The 23,077-nt window shown below is 34.9% G+C and overlaps 1 long non-coding RNA gene across 1 annotated transcript in view; it reads right to left on the reverse strand.

Annotated features, from left to right (window-relative positions):
- Positions 1-4,320: 4,320 nt before the first annotated feature.
- LOC135324370 (uncharacterized) overlaps positions 4,321-23,077 on the reverse strand; it is a 54,872-nt gene continuing 36,115 nt past the window's right edge. Inside the window, exons 2-5 of the long non-coding RNA XR_010385717.1 lie at positions 17,934-18,001; positions 15,946-15,989; positions 14,887-15,053; positions 4,321-4,720 (exon numbers count right to left, since the gene is read on the reverse strand). This is a non-coding gene — a long non-coding RNA (uncharacterized LOC135324370). The remainder of the gene's footprint in view (positions 4,721-14,886; positions 15,054-15,945; positions 15,990-17,933; positions 18,002-23,077) is intronic.

Consider the following 23,077-nt stretch of genomic DNA (forward strand, 5'->3'; position numbering starts at 1 on the left):
GACAAAGTAAAATAAAACTCAAAAGAGCTTTTAATTTAACTAGCAAATCAAACCATCTCTAATATATTTAAACAGAACAGTTGTGAAGTCTAGACACATATTCCATGGGCATCTCTGCCACAGAACTGCACAAGAAAAAAGAACAGGGTTAAGACTTAAAGGAAGCATATAGATTATTATTATTAACATGTCACCACAAATTTTCACAGAACAAAACTTTTGTGCAACCCAAATATCAAAAAGCCACCTCTCCTTCTATGGTAAGCATGGCGATACCTCCTCATTTCAGATGTTCCTGTTTTTCCTAACAACCACACAGAAGATAGTCATCCTTCCTCTAAATTCAAATCCCTAGGAATTTTGGATCATCTTCACTGTAAAATATCCTGTTGAACAGCTACTCAAGTATTGACACATCATGCACAGGGGCCTGCTGTGTGCCTCCAAAATATGAAAAAATACACTGTCTACATGCATAACCAAAGTGGTACTTTTCTCCACAATTGGTGGAGGGGAAGGAGAAACACTGGTCAAATGGTGAAATGCAATGTAATTAACACAAGTGTGATAATCCACTAGTCTGGCAAACTTATGTCATGTAATACTAGAAGAGCTGACATTGGAGCAATGTTCAAAGCTACTACAACAATCCCATCCCTGAACCAGAGTGAAATAAGGCTTAATCCCTTCTGGAAAATACTGCTAAAGCCATCCTTCATCTGCACAAAACCTACACAGCCCTCTCTAGAATCCAAATTTTCTGACTCTCAAGCCTAAATATTTTTCACTGAAGTTATATTTAAAATTTTCTCTTTCTGAAAGTCACATTTTAAATGATTCAAATTCCTTTTAAGATAGACTACTTACATTTTCATTTCAGAAAAAAGGTTAACATGCAAACATTTACCTAAAATAGCTACAGGAAAAAAGGCAGACAACCAAATAACAGATCAGAGATGCCTTTTTTATTTTTTTTAAGATTAAACTGCAAAACCGAACAAAAGAATGGAAAAATGTAAACTAGGGTGCCTTAATCACAATAATATTTCCACTGACTTTATTTACAAAAACAAAACGAAATAGTGCTACAGACTGGCCTCTAGTCAAACACAAAATATTTAATAAATGCATCTACATTTCTTGGTGGAATCCAAAAAGTCAAGAATTAAAGAGGCACGCGTTCTAAGGATGGAAAAGCACAACTGTAAGTGCCCACTAATATCCTTAAGATGTTCGAAAAAGGGACATGATAGCAAGGTCTTTGGAGAAGAGATGATATTTTTCTGGGTTTGTAGAACATCTGGCATTTAGAAAGACAAAATTATAAGATAAACTTCCAGAGAATCTAGAACAAAGAACTTTAGAGTGCTTTCAAATTCCTTTTTCGTGGAAAAATTACAAAACTTATTATTTACACTGCAGCAAGCCATTATCAATAATCAAAATTGTTTTTCCCGCATCTGCAAATGAAGTTCTTGTGTTATTGAGTATTTATAAATAACCACTTTGCTAAATGTAAGCTGGTATCAAAGCTGATCAATTTATTGCAAATAAAAATCTACATGAAGAGAAACATAAAATACATTTTGACAAATGCATTTTTCCTTTTCTGATAAAGGAGAAATATGCAGAGAGAAGGCACAGTGAAAAAGAATTGCAAAAGTTCTAAATCACCATTTTAAAGAGGTTATTAAATATTATTTTAACCCACAGAGGAAGTTAGACTGTTCTGCTGACTTTGTTTTTTGCAGAATAATTTTAGTTAACAGAGTTGAAAGAACAAGTTTAAAGAAACTAACTTCATCCAGTTATAAAACCTTGATTATCACAGGGCCTTTAAATTTAACCTTCATTGAATACAATATGATCATCTCTTTTTATCAAGGAGAAATTAAAACATTTTGCTTATAATCCCTTTTGCCACTTTGACTGCTAAGATTTCTTACACTGGCAGTCTATTTTGGTTAGAATTAAGACACTTCTGCCAAAACTACAAAGTATTCAAAACGTGCCAAAATTTGTCACCACAGTAGCATAAACAAAAGCTATTACCATTAATAAAAGCAGAATAGATTTATTATTTAGTCATTATTCCTAGTGAATCTACTATGTTTCAGCACAGGGATATGAGGAGTCAATAGATGGCAGTCCATCTCTTAGGAAAGAGCTAAATAATGAATAAAAACACCAAAAAATTCACAAAGAGAAGTATCGGGCTCTGTTGTTTTTAACAAATATTCACAGTAATTAATTGATAATATTTTAAATAATGGACATGCATTTAGACAAAATTTGTAAGAGTTGTTGTTAAAGCAGTATTATATATCTTAAAAGATTACAAACCTGAAGCCCTTTTTTATAGTATGTAATCACCGTTTTGCATGTACAGGTATCTGTACATGTAACATGATCATTTTATCAAAATCAATTTAAATCCAGTGGTTGCATCAATGGTTAAAGCATGGGAAAAACTAACTTTAGCTAATGTATGCTAACATTAAGGTTAGCATATACAGCAGAAATAGGCATAATAGTATTTTTTCACTTGTTTATTTTTCTTTCAACAGTTATCCTGTTTGTACAGAAATACTTATTTTAAACTAAGGAAAATTTAAACACTAATAACCATATTGAAGTATCACTATGCTAATCTGAGAGTAAGCTATCTCTACTTTTATAAAAAAGAAATATATAAACATTATACTAAAATAGAAGTTTTGATTCCTTTAATGAATGGTATTTACTTCTATTCTGCTTCAGATATAAAAGAGAACATTTAAATGGAAAATAAAAGTTGGGCCTGACATACTTAAATAATTTGGACAATAAAGAGTTTTCTGAAGAAAATTTATTTTAAATATCAAATATATCTGTTAACTGAAATTTTGAAATGTGAAATTTAATCTGATAATTTAGCTAAGAGTCTAAATTAGTTTTCACATGAAAACACTGGGCAAGTGTAAAGTAGTACCCTCATGTTAGAAACCTGGATTATTTGCAGGTAACTGCAAAATAGAAAAATTAATTTGTCAAACAGAAGCTAGGATCTGATTCAATCTGAATTTATTTTTTGCATGTATACATTTCATATTTCAAAACATTCTCTGAAAAGCATCACAAAGATTCTAAATGGATGTTTTTAAACTACATTTCCATTTATAATTATATTTTCTAAGTAGATCTTGTTTTGACAAATGTTAGTTTCATACTAATAAAAGTATAAACTAAAAATGCTTGACAAAATTAATAGCTAAATTTTTATATCTCAGCTACTTCATAGTGATTGCCCAGAAGAATCTTGTTTTAGCTGCCTTTTAAAAATAACTGTTTTTATAGTATTGATTGCAACTCTTTTCCTCAGGAATTTTCAATGACCAAATAAGGCCAAAATTAAATTTATTTTAAGACCTCAGTTAAAAATATAATCCACCATATTATCGTACCTAGTATATCCATGATTACTAAACTTCAAATATTAAAAATTTAAGAAATCATTTTTACATGCTCTTATGGATTATAATGAAATAATTTACCCTTTTCACTGATGTATTTTTAAATAAGCAAAGAGTAGTGGTGAGTGAATGCATCTATTTTACTCATCTTTTTACCAAGTCTTATCAGTTCTGTTTCTTTAAGAGCAAAGTAACTGCCCAAATAGAGCGGAGGATTTCCAAAGTACAACTTTGTTTTAAAATCATTAAATACGTGAGACAAAGGAGAAATTTTCAACACCCTTTACCATTAAATTTAGCTGTAAAAACAACAAAAAAAACCATTCCACTATGTCAAATGGGCAGAAGGAACAGATTATAAAGCACATCCTGCATTTCTTACTTGAAAGGAAAAAAAAACAGACCAAAAACAAGAGAAAAGTACCAGATAAACTTTCCTACTTTGTTTGCCATGCGAAAAAGATTATTAATATATAACAATTAAACATACATAAGCTTTATGTTGAACAGTAATGACAGGAAATTTTCAGATGAACAGCTAAAAATCTTAATCTTATAAACACTTTCAAGTATAATATTTTTACAAATAAATACATTTAAGCTTTGTGATACAAATCCATTAAATGTTTTCTTGAAACAGTCAAATACTGTTTCTATTTTCAATATTAGCTAAATTTATATGCAGCTTGTTTCATTTTTGTCTATATTTTTTAATGAGGAAAAAACTTGAATAATGTATTGATACACTGTAATAGGTTTTATTTTGTTGTTTAAACTAAAGATCAACCAAATATGGGCCAAACAAGAAGTTAGACTTTCTTCCCCATTAATAATCATCTATAGTTTGTAAAGTTTTCCCCTCCTCAAATTACCATCTCCTTGTAATATACAATTATTATAGCTAACAGAATCAGGGATATCTGAGATGAGACTATTGTTTCTGCTATGTATCTCAACATAAAACTTAACCTTTTTATGTGTACAGTAAACACAATCACAGAGAGAAAATTGCTACAATGCACTCATTAAATGATTCCAGTATTAAAACCAAATCAGAACTTCTAAGGATGTTTAAAAAACATGGACAGTGTTTCACAACATTCTTCAATTCCAAAACTCTTCAGATGTTTATTATCTACATGCAGAAGATGCTTGTCTATTTTATGGTCAACAGTTCACAGAAGAGTAAATAGGTTGGGTGTAGAAGAAAATAAAAAGGAGTTTCTACTTACTGTTAGATGATACTGCCTCCATATTTCTGGGCAAGCCTGGAAAATAAAAATATTGATCAACTAGGAGCATGAAACAAGGTGCTTTACAGCCTGTTGGTTTTGGCACAACACAGTATTCACCAGTGTCAGTCACAGGAAAATAAGAAGCTTAACTGAAAGGGTCTGCATTTCAGCTTCAAAAAATCTGGCTAGACAGTTTAATTGAAGTTTACACTGGTTTAACACACTCCCTGCCATTGTCAGAAAGCCAGTAACAGTTTTCTCTCTCCCTTTCTTCTCTTAAAGTTAGAAGTTTGGGAGAGCAATGTGCTCTCTCAACTGTAGTAAGTATTAATACTGTAAAACAAACACAAACAACAGACTGAAATTCTGCATATTGGCATAGATTGCATTTTCTAACATTTTAAATTAACATAATGTTTTGGAAATTAAATCACAGGGTACCTTGCTTTCATGTAGAAGTTTTTTTTACTATTTTTGTATCCTATCTTTATCCTAATCAAAATATAATTGCTACATGGAATAATCTCAGTAGCTTAATGTCAGATGAGATGTAAACAAGGAGCATAACAGATTGTTTTAATGTTTCTATTTTTACAATGGCTTGCTTGCTTTTTTTTTTAATACTTGCCCATCTCATACGCAAACTTGTAAGTGCATACCATTGTAAAACATTATACAGAATAGATTTTCAATTACAACAATTTCACAATAGACCTGAAGAATATATGACACAGGTAAGAGAAAATGTGAAACTTCTTTAAGCAAAGTCAGAATATATCAATGATCAATGACATGGGGCATTTTCTTAAAGCTCTTAATATTTTTACAAAAGTAACAATGGCTTTTCTATCTGTACCCACACAGAAGCCAGAAAGATACAGAAATAATGCTACTTGACTGTGCGTGTGTGTGTGTGTGTACATAAACAGAGCTATTGTAAGGTATCTGTGGATGTCTTTCAATTTCAATGTCCTTACATTAAAATAATTTCTTAATCATTTGAACAATTATCCATTTCATTTGGCAATCTCAATTCTTAGCTTTACAAGAAATACTAGTTATTCCAGGACTTCTATATAATATGCTGTAGTTCTAAGTTCAAACATTCAAGTCTCATGCCTACTTGCAAATTAGTATTATTAACATTTAAGATTTTGAATAATTTTCCCTCACACACAAATTCTTGCTTTCTTGTATATTAACAGAGCATGATAATTCCAGCACCCCCCCCCCCCCAATACTAGGAATAGAATCTCTCAAAAAATAAACCAAGTTTTTGCCAGTGACCCTATGGCATATACAGTATCTTTTCCCCAGATGTGATGAAATTATATTATTTATTATTCATTTTCTAAGTAAAAAAGTTGTCTGGAGAAAGATCTACATTGTGTTCTGTGTCATGGTTCTTCCTTTTAGTCAAATACTGCATGCAAAAATTTGAGTTTTATATTAATATTTTTATAGAGAAACTATGTGAAGTATATCACATTTCTAACCAGAGGAAAACAGTACAACATTTGACAGTTTGAGCACATCCAAGATGTCTTGGAAAGGAAACAAAGGGATTTACCTACTCCCCCAAAATAGATATTAGTTTGGCACTTGCATAGGAATCTCAAATGCAATATGTAAACATTCTCTATCATATAGAAGTATTCTATGAAAGACATTGCCTTCCTCCTTCAAACTATAAAAGGGCTTCAACTGTACATGTTTTTTGCTGGTTCAGCACAGGGGTAGCAGACAGTTATTTATACATTAGTTCTAGGTAATTTTTAGTTTTTGATTACCACAGTGTCCCAAGATTAATATGGTTGAAAAAATCACAATCAATGAGTTGTCATTTACTGGCAAAATGTCACTCTGCCACATGACCTTTACTTACACAGCAGTTATTTAATGAAAAAATTACTTGATTTTAGAATAATCATTTTGTTGCTCTGAACATGAAGACTATTTATAGTGAAAGCCTGTAACTAAGAATAGGAAACTAGGATTATAAGGTTCTTAACAAAACACTGAAAGAGGAACAATCCCAACCATTTAACAATGCTATCAAGAAATAGGTATTATTATTTTCATCTTCATGCACATTTTAAGACTGTGGGAAAAATTAAGGAAGCTAAAGGAAAATTGGCCTAGCATATTTCTTCATTCAGATAGCGATTCAGTGTAACAGTTTTCATAATCACAATGTTACTTAAAAAACTTCCGAAGTCGAATATAAAAGTACAAAATTAATGTCCGGCTATGTCTGGCCCTTTAAAAATTATACTTTTAACTTGGAGTCTTACTACTTTGCATTAACTTTATAGCTATTGTCTGTATCTCTTACTTATCACGGAATGAAGAAAATATAAATTAACAATTTAGTGCAGAATCCCAGCTTCTCAAATGAAATTAAGTAGTTTGCAATGGAAGAGAGCATAACCAAATATGACAACAATTGAATCTATGATTTTTCTTAATTATTTAAAAGTATTTAACTATGAACAGCCCTCATTTAAAGAAAGGTCCTTGTGGTATACAAGTACAATGGCAGTATGATGAACTGCATTAAAATAAAATTGCATTTATTTCCTGCCCCAGTGGTCTAAGCTTGCTAGCAATTGGATATATGAACACAAAAAGTACCTACTCTTAAAAGCAGTGCTACTACCTTATATCTGCACAAAGCATACACAAAATACACTTTTCAATACCTTTAACTGAATCCGCATGCCTTTTTCTAAATTCTGCACAATTAGTTTTTCCACAATTAATGCTATTTTTTATTGTAACCCAAATTTTAGTAACTTGGAATAGTTATTTATTCATAACATTCAAACATGAAACAACTAAGTTTGACACATCAGATGAATCAAGAGTTGTATATTGTGCATTTTGACCTATATTGAATTTTATCAGGTGCTAATTATTATTTTATAAGAACAACAGCTTAATGTAGCTGTTGTTTAATTCCCAGTTCCCTTTTCTCAAATGTGAACATCAAAGAAAATAAAACACTCAATCTTAAACAGCCCCTGACAGCAGACCAAGACTCAAGTGCTCAATAGACAAGGCCCTTGCCACCAGTTCTCATATTTCCACAACAATGAACAAACACAAAAGTAGCACTAGGCGGCCTTTCCTCTTTTTCAGCTTCTCTTGGCCAGTTGTCTGCCTTGTACTAGAGAGAACCCTTGAACACAACCCTGCTGGGAACGCAACACAGGAGAACGGATTAGCTTTACTAACATGCTAGTATTTGCAAAAGTAAAGAAAAAAAATTGTATTTAGTATATGAATAACCAAAATATATGAGCTGACAAAAGACCAGGACAGGACTACGGCTCCCCAGGAGAAAATGTAGCTGTGATGAGTGACAGGGCTTTCAGGAAATATGTTCACAATCACAGACAGTGAAGGCCATGACCTAGATCGTTTAAGAGCTTGTCTTGTCAAATTATCAAAAGCTTTTTCCTCTCTGAATAAAGAGTGACATAAGTGAGTGTCAGAAAGCTGCGGGCTGACAAGCCAAGCATACAATCACAGAACGCACGTCACACACTTGCCAAATGCCGCCACAGCTAGCGGCAAATCTTAATGAGAGCACAGCTGGCCCAAGAGACTTGGGTCCCTGCTGACACAGCTATCTCACAAAAATCCTTCAGCTCGAAGTCAGTTATGGTTTGACACGACAACTACAATTACTAAACTTTTTAACAGAATCCTCTGGTGTTTTGTCAAAGCAGCTGCTGTTAGGAGCTGCCCTACTGCAAGTCACTGTGACAAAACAAAGGATTTAATAAACCAAACATTTTCATTACCTTTGTATAACTACTACAAAAAGAATAAAGTGCCTCACTTAAAAAACATTCTTACACAAACAGATGCAAAGATTATTTTCTCATAACAAGCCTCACATGACCACACTCTCCTGGCACCCCACACAGAATTAAGGTGTTTAACCACGGGGATTAAAAAGACTCTTTGTAATGTTTACTTATGCTTATGATTAGATACAAATTGACTCAGGAGCAGGCATGAAAAAAAAGAATGCCACTGGGGGAATGAGATCACAAGGAAAAAAAAGGCAGAAATCACAGCTTTCTTCCAAGGGACTTAAAAGGAAGGAAGACAGATGAAAGAATAAGGATATATAATACAGTTGAAATAGGAAAGGAAAGAAGTCCAAACATAGCACCAGTAGCACCCTCAGTTTTTTAGCCACTTTCGCTTCAGCATGAGTAGAGCCATGTCCAATCCCTAAGATGCCAGCATATCACTAATAGTAAGCACTTGACAGTATAAATTCTGAAAATAGGCAAAAAAAATCTTCTGGGAGTAGTATGATTGTAAAGGTGACTGCCAGGAAAGACATCAAGTAAAGTAGTACATGAAAAGTTGCATACTGATATATACTTCTGGGTTTTTTTTTTTTGGGGGGGGGGGGGAAGCACTAGCTTAAAGAGTATGAGAGAGGTGTGCAGATGAATACTATCCAGTCAATTTGTTACTGTTCATTTTATAAGTTTGTTCCATAAGTTGTTCACTTTCAGAGACATTCTCTGGTGAGTCCCTCCACAAAGCAAGGTCCCAGTGTAAGAACCTCCCTAGCTTCTTCCACAATGAACACTGGATGCAAAGTATTTAGCTTGTCTACAATGGCTTTATCTTCTCTGGGTGCTCCTTTTATGCCTTGATCATCAGTTGGCCTTACAGACTCTTAGGCTTCTTGCCCCTATGTGTTTGGAGAAAGATTTATTATTAGTTTTGATTACTTTGCTAGTTGCTCCTCAAGGTTTTTTTAGCCCGATTTATTGTGCTTACAAATGTAATCTACCAGAGTTTATGATCCTTGTTTTCTTCATTTGGTTACTTGTATCAGATCAGCTTTTCTTGCTTTTAACAACCTCTCTGATTCTGCTGTGTAGCCATGCCAGCTTTCTTTTGCACTCCACAATTCAGCTATGCCAGCTTCCTTTTCAAGGAAGTGGGGAGGGGAGATCCAGCTCACATGGACTAGCATTCACTGCACAGATAGGCTTCTGCATTACAGGCATGAGACCAAGATGACTGTCCAAAAGTTTAAGCACGCAAGTTTTTTCTAAATTAGGCTGTACCTAAACAAGCTGTATGTGGTAAACACCACAAACATATACTGTGACATTCCCAATGATCTATTCAACTTGAATAAGGTTTACATTTTGGGATAATTCTGTCATTACAAACAAGAAAATTATATTTTATGGGAACTGGCCCTGTAAGATCCATAAGATGGAAAAGGAAGCAAGAAGTGCAAAGAAAAGATAGTTGAAATTATGCTTTTGTCTAACTACAACCAGAAATATTTGAGAGAAATGTATCTTTTCATTTCCTTTAAAATAATGGCACTTAATACATACCGGTAAGCAGCAAAAGTGCAGATAGGGGAGGAAGATCAAATTTAGATTTCTAACATTCAAATACCAAAAGAAATAATATTAGGTAAACTCTCAATTGAGTTGAAAAATTTGCACAAAACATCCAAAACATCAATCAAACTTTCAACCTCTCCTCTGTGATAAGCCTGCAACAGCCTCAAAATTTTCTTCCTCCTCAAAATTTTCTTCCTCCAACTTCTCACATTTGGTGTGGTACCAGGTAATCTTCAGGAGCTGGATGGATATATGAAGAGTCCCTTTCACCCTGTACCCTGTCTGGAAACAACACTCAAAAGCCACATCAAGGGTAGATTCTCCTGCCTGTCAAGTCAGTATAATGACAGGTTATGCCACTTAAGTTCCATCAGGTGGAGGTGATATTCAGTTGGTGAAAGGGAATAAAAGCCTTCCCAGTATCTGTCTTATCCTTTGACCAAATGAAAGAAAAAAAAAAGGGGGGGGGATATTTAGGAAGAGATTTCACATAATTTCAAACCTTAAACAAAAAAAAAGGAGAAAAAGCATATTGGGGAATCAAACATATATTGGGAAAACAAACATTTCAGCCATACCTTTAGTTATAAAAGGAAGCTAGAATTTATCCTGGCTATATCATAGCTTTCCACATCCCTTCACATTTTTGTGTTTGACCTGCCTTTCATTAGAGGAAAAAAATAAATATATTATAAAAGGCTAAATATACTTAGTACATACCAGAACTGAATTTCCAGGACATGCAAATAATTACAACAATATCATGCAAGATTTAAAAAAAAAAACAAAAGCGACATTTAAATCACGTTGACTATTACACCTACATTTTATTTGGGCTGATCGTATTAGATGTATGTCCCCACAGAGCTTCAAACTACTTCCACCTTTCTTTTTGTTCTTAAAAAAAAGCCTTAGTGAAGTTAAAGAGAGCATGTGACATATCTTATCCATATATATGAAACATGAGGACACATCTTCATGTTATAGTCACAGTTAAAATGAGTATGATTGCAGTCTGCATTATGAAAGTATCTCTATCAGTGGCTGTCCAGCAATGCTAGAATGGCACAGTATAACTAACTCCAAAAAGCCACCCAAACGATATTTCCAATCTTACTTCAAGAATGCTTCTTTTCTTCCCCAACTGCTGAGCCAGCACCATTAAGTTATGGTATTGTCAGTTCCAAATGCCAGTCTTTTATTTTGGTGCCACAAAAAAAAAAAAAAAAACAATATAAAGTTTCTTGTATATTTGCATTGAGACAAAGAAAATAAATCTGATTTTTTTGGGGGGGTGAAAAAATTATACATTTCTGACAATTATTCGCATCCTCTGACAAATACGTTTAAAAGCTCAGGCAGCTATTGCTACATTAGTTTTCTTTCTCTCCCTCAATCACTGATATTTCTGCATTTCCACTGATCTTTTCCAGAGTTTATATTTAATTCTTCGTAGTAAGAGACTGGTCGGTGTACTTCTTTCTTAAATTTCATATCTCATCTATTTAAGTGTCATTACTATCATCTAGCTTACATCTTTAAATCTACAGATATATAAAATATATCAATCCATATGAGAGGGACACACATTTAAAGAATGTTTGAGAAGGATTTTGTACACACACGTGACCTTTCCAAACATTCTTTTCCACTGTCATAACTAATCTCTAAATTAGTATAATCTCTAAATTAGTATATCATTATAATGTTCTGCTGGCAGTTCATGATCCCATAATCCTTTCATGTGACCTGTAAAAACTGAGCATGATAGTTTTGCCAACATCTTGTTATTCTCCCACCAAACTTCCAGTATGCTATAGCTCAATACTTACTTAAGAATGTTAATGAGTGTTTTTATGTCTGCTACAAATATCTTTCAGACATTGAACATGTTTGCCAAAATAATTCATCCTATAGTAAAACTTGACATGAAGATTTTCATCCAGAAAGCTTTAAAGTAAGTGTATGTTTTTGGTGTTTTTTTTTTTTTTTTTTTTTTAAGTTTCATGGTTTGTGGATGCTTTAAGAAAAACTTCCATTAAAATAGAAGTTGAAGTCCAAATATTAATCCAAGCTGTTTTTTCATCTACATGTTACTCAGGATAATTTTCAATATTCCTGTTTAAAATCTTTTTATTTGTATCACAGCACACAGCAGTCATACATAAAGTTGATCCTGTATACCTCATGTCCAGGATTTCCAGTAATTAGTATGGAACCTACACCTAACTTTGTGTATGATGCATACAAACGTTCACTAGCAGTAACATGAGCTTTGGGCAGATAATCAAAAGCAAAGGAGTTTCTATTTATGTCAAAATGTCTCAACATATTTTGCATTTGGGAAACAGAAAAATGTTTTCAATTCAAGATTTTTTTTTTTAAGAAAGAAGATTGTGTTGAACACTGGGTTTACATAATGATAGTGTTTAAATAATGATAAATGGTTCAAGAATATAAAAGCTTCTCTGAAAAGGAAGCAAACTTCCACAACTTTACCTCACAGTTAGTCTTCTACATGCTTCATCTGAATGACCTTTTTTTCCAAGGCTGTACAAAAAAGTGCACAGAATAGCATAATGCATGTGTTTTATGGGGCCTCCATCTCTCTGCAAAATAAATGGAAACCCTTCCCCCATTTTGCTACTCAACCTGGAACAGGTAGTCAAGTGTCTCACAGGAAATAAACTAAATAATGAAGAGAGCATTTCCATATTCCCATTTGACAGTGCCATTAATACTGTGAGTACAGATACAAGCTTGCTAACATCGCTGAAACATTGTTTTGTTAGGTAAGGTATAGAGATAACTATTTGCTCTAAGTGCTTTTCTCTCTCCACTGTTTTGATAGTGGCAATGTAACAATATGAACAGGGAAAAGAAATGACTGGCAACTGTGGTCAGTTTCCACTCCAACTTATATGAGCTACACTGATCTTTTAAGTAGCAACTGTCTGGTTTTGAATAATAGTAGAGATGAAGAACACCAGTTTGGTTCTTGAGGGGTGTCAGAGCCCAGTACTCTCTAACCAGGTTCTTTTAGATATTCCACACATGGAGGGTGCAATGTTTAATATAAAAGTTTACTTCTTTGAAGATATTTAATGTTATACAGGATTTTTGATTTAGCAGAGTGATACAGCAATATACTGAAATCACAATACAATTTAGGAAAATATAGCAATTGCAATATACAGTTCAATCACAATATCGATGTGATTCCCATTACCAGTCTCTAGAATATGCTCACCATCACGACGCTGGGCGTCCCCAATCGCTGGGAAGGAATACATGGGTTGAAGCCAGCTCAAACCCGTTACTCTCTTCAAAATTCCTTTGTTAATTGTTCAGGTTTTATACTCTATGTTGGGCTGAGCCACCTATACGCTCCCCTCCATGCTGGTCTGGCTAATCTCAGGGAGACATTCACACTCTTTTGATTAACTCAGGGAAAAACATTTACACCACCAGTTGATCTACTCAGCTGTGATAAAGTCAGTTGATCCACTCAACTGATATGGCCGTTTATCTAAATCAAAGGCCACCCTCCGGTCTCCTTTGTGTTGAGATAAAGTCAGTTCTCTGTGCAACAGCTGTAGTCAGTCACTCCCTACATTCTTCCCTGAGCTTCATGGGCACCTCGCCCTTGCCCATCTCCTCTGAGCCTTCTTCCACTGTAGGGGTTTACTGGTCGGTCACAAGGGGATTAAGACAATCATCAATAGGTTTCATACAAGAAATGTGTCTATTTATATCATTTATTCAATGGTATGGTATACAATTCTGCAACTGTTCCACTGCTTTATAATTTCTCTTACATCATATGTGATGGGCCTGTCCCTAGGGACATGGAAGGGGATAGATAATTAACCTCATCATCAACTTTCTTCTTGCATGTTTATAGATAACAAAGGACTCAACTGAAAAGCAGGCACTTAAATATGGTTTTAAACTTGTTTCCTTATAAATTACTGCCAGATACAATTTTTATTCAGTTGTCCTGACATAAGAAAAAAACTGTAGCATTTCTATTTCTTTGCTGAAGTACACTTCTGATGCAAAATACAATGTTATACATGCATCCCAAACACATTAACTCAAACTTATAATGATATTTTATTGTGGTATAATCATAGTAAAAAACTTACTGATCTGGGACTTCTTGCATGTCATAGCTTGCTGGCATGCTTTAGGCAGATAGTATCTCCTAATTTTATCCTACCAACACCTCTAGCTCAATAGAAATGAGAAAAGTTTTAATGAGAGCACATTGCTACCATTTTTAACAGTTCTTCACGCATGCACAGACAGAGTGCATACTGTAACGTTAAAATGTAAATACCTCGTTAGTTTTATTTTTAATATGTATATTTCCTAATTTTTTAAAACAGCATGTTGAACCTGTTTGAACCATGTTGGTTCAGTTTTAGAATCTTTATGTTAAAAGTGATGAGTAAGACAGAAACACAAATAATTTATTTTATTTACCTTATGAAAGGCTCAATGCTAGCTCATGAACAGTTTTCACCATCCAAACTAAACTGGATAAAAGCTAAAACATAGTAAAGCTTGGGGGTTTACAAAGCCTTTTTTTTTTTCTTTTGGAACACGCCCTCTCCTGAAAATTGTGATGCTACTAGGTAACTACTAACTATATCTTTTTCACATACTTACACATACATACACTATATTAAAATAAGTGAAAAGATGGAAAGATGTTGGTTGCTTTAACTTCTAGTTTCGATGCATAAAAATAAGAGAGGTGAATGAAGGTTATTCTTTGCTATAGACTATACTCACATCAGCATAATGCCCTTTCATATCACAGTGGTTACAGTGTTTATTCCAATAAGCTTTCTCAAGACACTCCTTAGAATAGTGTCCTGGCAAACAGCAGTTCAAACAAAATTGTGCTGGGCGTTTTGTAGGTGACCTCTTTCTTCACACAAGCAACAAGGGGGAATTTTCTATGGAGAAATACAAAAAGGGTGTTAGATGGATTTGTTTCAGTGGTTTAAAGAAAGGGAGGGGGGAACAACAACGGATTAAGTGAGGAATAAAACATCATAAATAATGTCTGCTCGCAACTATGAATAGTATAGCTATTATGTTTCATGAAGAAATTACAGTGATAGAACACAAAAAACAAAGTAAAACCTGAAATTGTAATTCCACAGATTCTCTCTGTCTTTTGGATAGTGACATTGGGTCAGAAGCACTACAAAACAGTGCATACACTTGTATTACTTGCTCAATAAAATCAGTAAAAATTAACATTAAAGGAGAAAGTGCATTTTGCTCAGAGTAGAAGAAAACATTAGGACTTAAATACCCTGTGTGATATCGTATTTTTGACAAATATTAACTAACCACCAAATAAAGTAAGGCTCTTTTAAATCAATATTTCCGATTCGTATGTCTAGAATCTAATTGCCAAAAGAATAGTCCATAAGCTCAGACAACTACTGGTGCATCACAGATGTCTAAAAAAATTCAGAAAAGATTTTTACTCTATTTTTTCCCTTTTTCCATTACTAATATATGCATGAATAATTTCTATTTTTATACTTCATCTATTTTTTCTGTCCACTCCATATCTGATAACATAATTTTCCATTTCTGGCATCACAATTGGCTGCTGTGGGAAATGATTATGTTGTCAAGAAAGAAATACTACTTCAATCTGAAAAGAAGAAGCAGGACAGATAGCTCTTGAAAAATTATCCTTCCCTCATGTAACTTTTTTCCAATAAAGTATTGAGAGAGAGAAATGCAGAATATTTTCTAAATCTATTTTTCCATGCAGCATCAGTAGATCTAAAATAAAGGGCTACAGAACAATTTAAATGTCTATGTTACCTCCAAGTCTTTATTGCTGATGGACCAGTCCACATCACTTTCTCCTGCAAAACAGAAGTGCATTAATTATATTAATGAAAATTGTATTAATACATTTATATAGTACATTCAACTATAATGATTATGATACAGTAATTGAAACAGATTAAACTAGAATCTGAAAGCATCTCAGGAGAGAAGCTAGTTTTATTTTCAGTAAAGGAACACTACTGATCTGTTTGGCATCAACTTTGATCCACTTTAAAAATAAAAATAATAATCAACATATACCTAAATCAGGTACATTTTATTTGATGCTTAAAAACAAATCCCAGAAAGTGGTATAAATTCAGCCTGGGGTTGAATTTATTCAGAGGCAGGGAATCCCAAACTTCTGAGTCTAACCATTTAAATTAACTTTGCCTTTGTTCATGAGGACCCGCAACTCAGTCCCAAGTTAGCCTAAAGAAGTGGGAGCACACAGGAACAAGAAGCATAAAATATCCTTTTCATCTTTCTGAATTCATGAAAAGCTGTCTCATCAGCACAGCTTTCTGACTGTTGCATGCCAGAATGAGTTTGTGTATTAACCACAGCAACTAAGACTGTAAACTAAACAAACTAAACAATTCCATTTTCAAAACAGGGTTTGAATAGCATGTGGTATGCAAGTCATGTGACACAGTAACAGGAGAAGATTAAAAATAAGACACCTTTTGTTGTAATGGATCACATGCCAATACCTCTTTAAAACAAAGAACTTTACAAGAGACCCATAAATTCCCACAGAGCAATCAGCTGATGCCATCGTTGACAGAAGTCCAATTTGACAAATTTTCTCATTGCAAGGAAAGACTCTCCTCCCACTAAATCAAAATGGCACCGCCTCTCCCCCTTGGTATACAATATACATAACCAGTAGCGTGTGTCGTTTTTGTCAGTGCCATAATAACTGCAATTAATTATTTTTAGCGGCCTGTAAGGGTGAGGCGGGGGCACCACCTGGACTCCCGGCAGGGACGGATACACAAACACAAGGCATACGATGGTCGATATGGAGCATTTATTACCTCTGTGTCTGAACGGGGGTTCCCCAGCGTTTTCCCGATCGAGGCAATAATGGAGCGGGGGATCCCTGGCACCGCTGAGCATCGGTCCAGGGTGAGGAACACCGTGGGGGGGGCACTAGATGAAGTTTTTATGTACCATACACATGCGCAGGAAGCATGTTGAGCTCACTGTTATTCCCGATTCAAAGCCCAGGTGCAGCGCCACCCTGGCACAGGCTGAACCACGTGACTATGGGTCAACATGCCCTGTTGATGCTCCTTTTCCCACGGAAGGGTCTGGCTAGCTTCCATCACCTATCTCCTCGACATTCTTCCGCACTTTCCCATACACAGCCCTTTCTTGATCTTTTAAAAAGCACCATAAAAATCCCAAAGCCCACAGTGAACAAATAAGAAAACTCAATCCACTCTGAAATAAATTAAAACATAAGATGTTGTCTCAAGCAAAGGCAATATCGATCAATAGCATATTAGAAGAAAAAAATCTGAACAGCCCCACGTGAGCAAAATAGTAAATTCAAGACCTGCTAAAACAACTTTAAAAAGCTATAAACAACTTTAAACAGCAGCCATTACCCATGGGAGTAGACTTTAACTGTCCTTGCCAGAAAAGAGTCTGACAGTTGGGGACTATGACATGGCATTTATAATCTCTAGGCAGCTTGTTCTGTTGGGGCCCACTGCAGGGCTTAAAGCTAGGATTTTGAAGAAAGCTTCCAAGTCCTGAAGTTTAATACACATGAATTAAGTGTGTTTAACCCAAACAGAGATGCTTGCTTTTGACATTTAAAGCAATCATTTATAAATACAAAAATTACCCAAGTGCTGGTACATAAAGCCTCTTGTTAAAGATGTTAGGTATTCAGTACAGCCATGTGTGCCTTTTCTGTGTAGTATAAATGTTAAATTATTTTTCTAATGATAAAACGTGCACCTTACCTCAAGTTTATTTCCCACACACATGTATCCATGTGTCTATGGCATGGGTAAGATGTTCCAAGACATAACTGGAATAAAAATATGCAGTGAAAAAAGCAATAATTTTAAAATTTGTAATTCACATTCTTGAAGGATACATATATTATCAAATTATATAAATGCATATGCACATGTTAAAATACAAATACATGATGTGCCTTTCATATAATATGAATATGCATAATTTTCCATCTTTCTGTATTCTGCTATAGATGCTGTTTCCTTTAGTCTTGACAGCTGCTGGTAATGTTAATTCACAAAACTCAGTGGCTCATGATTTTCAAAGCTTAGTGCAACATTTGCAGAACAAAGTAGGTTTTTCTCTTTTTGGTGGGTACAAGTACAGAGAGCACAGGAACAGTTAAATTCATGGCATGGTTGGTCTACCACAGTCAGGGGAATTCTTTAAATAGAGCCTGTCACTCTTTGCCCATCAATGGGATTTCCTTCTCAAACTGCTGATTTGTTCAAGTACACAACAGAGGAAGTTTCAGTTAACCTTTGTTTCATCCCTGGGGGGGAAAAAATCTGTCTGAAAAGTATAAAATGAATAGATTAAAAATTAAAAAATAGCTCAGCTACAAGACTATTCTTTCTAGTGTTCACAGCAATCAAAGTTAATAAGAGAAAAGGAGGCAAATATGAACATTTTTATTCCCACCAGCAAATAAATGTATAATAGATCATTTAGAAATTCAATTGTCTCTACTTTGATTTCTGATTCAGAAAGTCTTAAATCAAAACTATTGTTCTCAAGAATTCATCTTTTGGCTATTTCTCATGTGACTGAAAAAAAGCATTACAGGTTTCTTTGAGAAGGGAAACATATAAGCTATTTAATTAAGTTGTCTTAAATACCTTTTAGATGCCAGCATTTCTTGATGAAGCGATACATAATAAATGGTAACTCAGGGTTATATCTTGCATACATAGATAAGAGGGAAAATCAAAAGTATAGTCAAAAAGTAAAGAGAATATTTTTGAAAGAATCTAAGCAACAAAAATTATCATAGATTGCTCTCTAGAAGTTATTTGTAAAAACTGTTTAGAGATAAAATTTTAATTTCAGAGTAGGAAATGATGATCTTTAATTTCTTATTCATTTGAGGTTCAGACTGTGGCCTAAATTCACTCTGTAATACCGCTGAATATTACTGTGGAGATCAAGCATGTTTGTAGATAGACAGAGAGATGTCATAAAGGCTCCTTCCATGTGAATGTGTGGATGGGCTCTACAGGTACCTACGGGTGTGGAGAAATAGTTACCAGAAAACAGCAGGCTGAAGAGAGGTACATGCTGAGAGGCAGCATTTGAAAGTCATGCAAGGACTGATAAGCTCCAGAAACTAGTGGTCCTGTTGAATCCACAAGAACTGATAAACTCAGAACACCAAGAGTCTGCAAAATCTATCCAAGGCCACCAGCACACGCTGGCATCAACAATGGGTTGTGTAACTCGAATCACATTCAAGAGGGTGGTAGCTGCTACATGCAGGCAAAGACTATAGGATTATATACATACCTGATGAAACAAGGGACACCAGAGGGACTTTCTAAACACCTACCTGGAAGCCATTGGCACATAAGTACAGCCCTCTGCTTCTGAGCATACAGTTGGGGTTGGCCTCCCAACTGGGTAACTATGAGTGAGTGTGTGTGAGTGAATGTCTCGCATTTTTGAAATACTAGAATGAAGTAACATTGAGTGGCAGTTTTACAGTGTGTGTGTGTGGAAAGCTTTCAATAATGCTAACAAAGATACAGTGGGAAGTGTGAACCCTGGAAGCCTTGTACTGAAGTGTAAATGAATGCTATCAAAGAAAGCTTACGGGATTCAAAAGCTAGTTCAGAACTCAAGAGTGATTAAGAACACTCCAAAATTAAATAGAAAACAACAGACATGTTTACACTGTCTTTACTTTGAGACAGAAAGAGTCCTGAAGAAACTGACCAAAAAAGTAACACAGAAGATTTAAAAGGTCTGAGAGTGTTACTGAAGTTTGGACTAATGCTAAGACAGAAATCTGGAACAGATGATAGCCAGTTGGAGCTATCTCTAATAAGTCCTCTTTTTGATCTTTCTGAAGATAAAGATGGAGTAGGAAAGGCATGCAGGAGCTCTTGAGAAACATTTATATTGGTAGCCAATGCCTCTGTGTGACCAACCAATAAACCCCTACAATGGAAGAAGGCTCAGAGGAGATGGGCAAGGGCGAGGTGCCCATGAAGCTCAGGAATAATGTAGGATGTGACTCATTAACCACAACTGTTGCACAGAGAGCTGACTTTATCTCAACACAAAGGGGACCAGAGGGTGACCTTTGTGTTAGATAAGCAACTGTATCTGTTGAGTGGATCAACTGGTGTAAACATTTCTTCCTGAGTTCATCAAAAGAATGTGAATGTCTCCCTGAGATTAGCCAGACCAGCATGGGGGAAGTGTATATGTGGCTCAGCCCAACATAGAGTATAAAACCTGAACAACTACCAAAGGAATTTCAAAGAGAGCAATGGACTTGAGCTGGCTTCAACCCACGTATTCCTTCCCGGCGACTGGGGATGCCCAGCATCGTGACGGTGAGCATATTATAGAGACCAGTAATGGGAATCACATTGGTATCGTGATTGAACTGTATATTGCAATTGCTATATTTTCCTAAGTTGTATTGTGATTTCAGTATATTGCTGTATCACTCTGCTAAATCAAAAATCCCATGTAACATCAAATACCTTCAAAGTAAACTTTTATATTAAACATTGCACTCTCCATGTGTGGAATATCTAAAAGAACCTGGTCAGAGAGTCTTTGACACTCTGCAATTCAGAAGCAAAAATTAAAGTCACTTCATGGATTTCCCATAGACCAAAAGATTTATCCAAGGAATTCTCCCCATTTGCTAAGACTGAAGAAAACACAACATTATGGCCAGATCACTCATTGCATTTCACCTTGTATTTTCTTCTAACTTGTCCTTGTGGAGAAAAAGAAGGGCCAGAGAAATGATTTAATAACATGGCATTCTCAAAACTAAATAACTGAACTTTACTGTTACTGGCCAAGAGTTAGCTCATCTTCATGTACTGTGCAGTTACAGAGCACTGATGCAATTAAAGATACATAAAACTGTACGGTTAATTTATAGGAGGAAAAGCAAAGTATTATCACTCTGCTTTAATTTTTGCTGTCTTGGGTTTTTATGACCTTAATTATGATCCAAACAGATTCTTTAGTCCATGTCCCAAGGCATCCATCACAACCACCTTTTGTATCAGGAAAAGACTGAAAGGTCCTCCCTAGGACTTTTTCATGGTCTGTGCAGCATGCCTCAAGGCTGTGATGGCTTTCTTGAGAATCACTGTCACAAAAGATCTTAAGCTGACCTGACAAGGGTGATACACTGCCCTCAACCAGCCATAAAGCTCTGAAGAAGCTTCATACTGAAAGTACTATATAGCATTAATATACTATGGAGGCCTTGAGATTCATATTTTTGAGAACTATCCCATACAACCAAACTTTCATGGGCAGACATCAGAAATAAAGCAACTAGTTCAGAAAAACTCAGTCCCCTCTTGCCATTTATTTAGACATCTATTTGAGAGTTATTCCATGATAGCCACAGGAATCTGGATTTTTTCAAACCATTAAATAGTAAACTACACAAGTTTCCCTTGTATAAAACTGCATCCTTGGAAGATTATCACCTTGGGAAGAGAAAAATAACATAAATATTTCAGTGTTGTAAACAGTCATCAATATCATACATTTGATGCAGATCCTGTTAGTTAAGAAAAAAAAAACAAAAAGGAATCTTCTTTATGGATAAAGATAATTAATCACAGAGTTAACCTTAGGGATTTTCCTATTACTTGGACTAATAAGAAATATGAATCATGATTCAAACTGTGGTATAGAAATTGCAATCCTCCTTTTTTTTTTTGTATACTCTGTCCAGAATGAAACAAAGCCATCTTTCTTGGGAATAAGAAAATAACAATAATGAAATTCTTTTCCAATATAATTCTTCTGCTGGGCTCATTTGTAATAGGAAACATGGAGTTCTGCAGAAATATGCACTTTGTATATAAAGAGGCACCACTGTAAGGCAACAGAAAATGAGGTAGCCTTGCCTTGAGTTACTAATTCTCATTTTTCTAGAACAGTTCCATCCTTGCTAGAAAGACAAAAGCGGGAATGATGCCATTCCCCTCCCTCCCCTAATAAAAGGGAGGAATGTAACATCAATTGATAATTAGCAAATAAGGGTTCTCAAGAAGACAGTTCATTTTTTTGCTTATCTAAAGATGTTCCAGTTAGTGCAAGGAAAAAAAGAATCTGTTTCCTCTGATTTCAGGTCTTTCTCCCTTTTACCCAAGAGCATTGCTAGTAATAGTGGCCAAAGACTTGCCAGTAAAACAGAATGATATCAACTTTTCCTAGTAAAGTCTGAGAAGAATACAAAGACTGGGAGCCTGAGACCCTCACATTGCATTTTTTCCAGAACCTCAAATTCCATATTTAAAAGACCATATATATTTAGCAGCATATCTTTCATTCTTGACTGAACCCCAGAAAACAGGCTAGTGTCCTTTGACTGTGGAGAGGGACACACTGTAACAGAAACCAACACTGAACAAATTGCTGTGTCAGAAGTATCTCATATAATACTTGAGAGATTTATTTACACTGTCTCTTTGCCTCAGTGGTCTTAACTACTTTTCTTCCTCCTTATACAGATACCACTGAAATGGGAAAAACCTTCCCATTCCTACCAGATACAATGCATAGCTTAATTGTAGCATTGCTAAGAAGTACAGTTTTCTTTCAAATAATCTACCAGAGATATTAACTAAGACACTCTTTAGACACAATTAAAGCCCTTTAGATTCTCTAACAAGATGAGCTTTTGAAACAGCTAAGGCCCTTGATAATGGCACACATTCTCAAAGTGCTATCACAAGGCATGGAAGGAAAGGGAAGGAAAGTATGTTGGAAATCATATGATCTACACCCTCAGAATCCCATAACACAAAGCATGCACATAAGTATTCTTTTTGTACCATATAGCCCCAATTGCATCATTGGGGCTTCAGAGAGCTACAGG

The sequence above is a fragment of the Dromaius novaehollandiae genome, chromosome W (genome assembly GCF_036370855.1).
Source record: "Dromaius novaehollandiae isolate bDroNov1 chromosome W, bDroNov1.hap1, whole genome shotgun sequence".
Classification (NCBI taxonomy): domain Eukaryota; kingdom Metazoa; phylum Chordata; class Aves; order Casuariiformes; family Dromaiidae; genus Dromaius; species Dromaius novaehollandiae.